At 44.1% G+C, this 3546-nt stretch overlaps 1 non-coding gene across 1 annotated transcript; it reads right to left on the reverse strand.

Annotated features, from left to right (window-relative positions):
* Positions 1 to 365: 365 nt before the first annotated feature.
* On the reverse strand, positions 366 to 454 carry LOC131250448 (small nucleolar RNA R24). The gene has a single exon (XR_009173375.1). It is a non-coding gene; the product is annotated as a small nucleolar RNA R24 (small nucleolar RNA).
* Positions 455 to 3546: the final 3092 nt, after the last annotated feature.

Below are 3546 nucleotides of genomic sequence, written 5' to 3' on the forward strand. Positions count from 1 at the left end.
ACAACCAAGACTCGGTCAAAGAGTTTTTGAGAAACTTGCCCGAGTCTTTGAATCAACTCGTCTCAACTCAGTTTTGAGTCTAGTCGAGTTTTCATTTTTCAAACAATCTCCACACTCGGCAAGTCCTATTCCGTGATTGGGATCATTTCGTCCTGTTGGACCCTCATGGATGGACCACCCCTTTAATTTAGACAGTTGGACTAAAAAACCAGTGGTTAGGATGGTCCAGTAAGCATAATTATTGTATTGTGGCCTATCCAATTGAGGTACGTGGGTGGACTGTTCAAATCACGAAGGGTGGAACCGGGGAACGGAGTTTGAATGGCAGATCATCTGAACAACGAATCCCACCTGATACAGAGGCTAGGATTCAGAAGCCAAGCCTAACAGGTACATTTCAGTTAAGATCCATATAAAGAGATCTTCTCACATGTTAGCAGCTCATCACAGCACAAATATCAGCCATAGATGCCCAGGTGAGGGGGAATTAAAAAAAAAAAAATAGAACAATGTTTTCCAGAATCCTTTACCTGGTTAACAACAGCCTTTGCCATCTGTCGGAATTCCTTCTTCATGACTGACCTATGGTACAGATTTGCAAGATGGTTTTGCTTCTGTCTTTGCCATCTACCTCAAGCTCTGACCTCTTCTTCAAGACAAGCTCTGTCATCTTGCTTGCCTTCAGCTCCTCCAGCCTTGAAACTTCCGTCTCTACCTACATCACATATTCATTTCTTATTTAATTTGGATAAGAGAAATGGGGCAACTAATAGCAGGGAACTACAATTACAATTCACATAGTTAATGAAGTATGCAGAGAGAATGCCTGGCTTGGATACTTGGCCATTTCTTCCTATGAACCCAGTTTAAGCTCTGACAACATGCATGAGCTTAGTGACGATGTTGAAGACGATGATGAGTTGGGTGATTCCACAATCTGGCGGCTGGCCCACTGCAGTGGGGACAGGTTCAGCTTCAAGTCCAGCTTTGCATTTTTTCCATTGGAACTCATCTCAGCAGCTTCCTTAGTATTAGTAGATGGCACCCATCTACGAACAAAAGAAAAGAAAGGAAGGGTAAACCCAATCAAGTTTTAAGCATGATATTGGCATAGTGGCCATTTAAAATTGAGACCAAAATTATGGATGGTTAAAATTGGAGCATCCCCATTTCCCAATGCAAAACAGACGAAAATAACCGGAACAAGTCTCTGATATATACATGATGCAGGACATGGAAAATTAAATATGATATGCAAGATTTCAGGCTTAGATCCTACCAATTCAGAAACAATCACACAAATTCCACGTCCCACATGAAAATCCAAACATTCAATTAAAAAGGGGAATCTATGCGGGTCCAAGCCGACACAGGCTAGGACTGGACCAATAAAAATTATAAACCAAACGATGTCAAAGGGAAATAAAATCAACTACTCATGCATAAAAATCAGTCCCTAATCCAAAGGATTCCCTAATTTCAATTCAAGGAACCTTAAGGTGATAAAAATGGGCAAATCAATTAGAGATCATGTAATCTAGGGTTAGGATTCATGAAAAAACGGCTATGAGAGGATAAAAGAGAATAAAAACCTGAGCCAAAAGATGATCCCGCGTGTGGACAGCAACAATGGCTCAGACGGACGTGCGTGTGATCCCGGCCACACGTGTGTGGGGCCCACTATTCAGAAAAAGGTCACATTGGCCCTGATCGGCCAGGGATGGACTCCAAAACCCCTAAATCTCGGCTCGATCCAATGTACGGTTTGTGCATGGTGCTCTATAGAAGTTTCAGCTCGCCTGCGGGCCGAAATCTGGAAACCTGCTGTAATGAAGAAATCTGATGCAACAAAAGGACAAATTTGAAGTACGGATGGTGGGGGAAGATGGAAAAAAAGATAATGGAAGATGGGGGTGAATTGGGATCGATGTGGCTTCGCACCACGGTAGTTAGCCCTTTGAAAAGGGAGGGCTTTGCACCCACTTTTGAATTCTTCCACAACTCACGAAGAGAGCAGAAAAATAAAGTAGGAATTTTTTATTAACTTCAATAAATCAAAAGAACTACAAGGGGTGCCTATTTATAGGGAGAACCCTATACCCAAAAACTCGCACCATGTGCGACACTTATAACTTGGCGATGAAGTAAACTAAAATAAAAACCAAACAAGGAAATCTAAAGCGTTCACGATGTTCTAAATAATAACAATAAGTAAAACCTAAAATATAAAACCAATCTGACGAGTGGGCCACGATCTTGAGATCCTATGGTGGGCTTTTCTTGACTATCAGGCCACTTTTTCTAAACCAAAACTTGACTTCTAGCTAGGAGGCCCTCCCTGGACGTCGTCATCGAGCCAGATCGATGGTGGGGTCCTCCTTCTACGTACGTACGTGCGTAGGGGGGCGGCGTGAGTGCGCGTGTGCGCGTGATGTCCCCATCAATTCTCCCCGGCTGCAAAGATTTTGCCACTGGCGAAATAAAACTCCTGAACCGCTCCAGGATGTCAGGATCAAGTCTCTGAAGCTCCTCCTCAGTGAGGCACGTGTTGTCTGAAGCTGGGCGTGACTTCCATTTAATCACGTACTTCTGAAACCCGCCGTCCGACGTTGAAACTATCTGATGGTCCAGGATATCCTCTATTTCCTTTTTGGGTGTGTGAAGGTTAGGTATGGGAGATAGAGGCTGAAAAAATGAGTCGGGAAGGATAGGTATGGGAGGTAGAGGCTGGAAAGATGGGTCGGGACGGGTAGGTATGGGAGGTAGAGGCTGGGAACATGGGTCGGGACGGGTAGGTATGAGACGTAGAGGCTGAAAAAATGGGTTGGGAAGGGTAGATATGGGAGGTAGAGGCTGAAAAAATGGGTCGGGACGGGTAGGTATGGGACGTAGAGGCTGGGAAAATGGGTCGGGAATGGTAGGTATGGGAGGTAGAGGCTGAGAAGAAAGGTTAGGAAAAGTAGATATGGGAGGTAGCGGCTGGAAAAATGGGTTGGGAAGGAGCCATGGTTCAAGGGATAAATATGGGGAATCAGGATGGGTGGGCGAAGGGTCGGATAAAGTATCAGTGGTCCCCTAAAAAGTAACTAAATCCTCCACATCGGATGTAAAACTAATTCCCATGGAAGGTGGAAGATCTACCTCATACACATTGAGACCGTTTCGTTTTATAATTTTGACGGGTCCAGCGCTACACGCGTGTAACTTACGAACGGCCCTCGAAGGATACCGCTCAGGCCTGATGCAGACCGTCACGGAGTCCCCAATATTGAATCCTTTGAAACATTTATACTGGTCTGTAGAAAATGTGTAATGTTCATTATTAGTCATGATCTTCTGCCTGATTTCTTGATGCCATGAATGAATGTGATGCGCAAAAGACTCTGCAGACTCTGACGGCCTATGGGACGGTGACATAGGGACAAAATCAATAAGTTTCATAGGTTTATAATCAGTAACGACTTCACGAGGACTTAGACTTGTGTACCTATCGACAAAATTATTCAACGTAAACTCGGTTGTAGGTATTACGGTGTCTCATATTCT

Source organism: Magnolia sinica, chromosome 6, assembly GCF_029962835.1.
Source record: "Magnolia sinica isolate HGM2019 chromosome 6, MsV1, whole genome shotgun sequence".
NCBI lineage: Eukaryota > Viridiplantae > Streptophyta > Magnoliopsida > Magnoliales > Magnoliaceae > Magnolia > Magnolia sinica.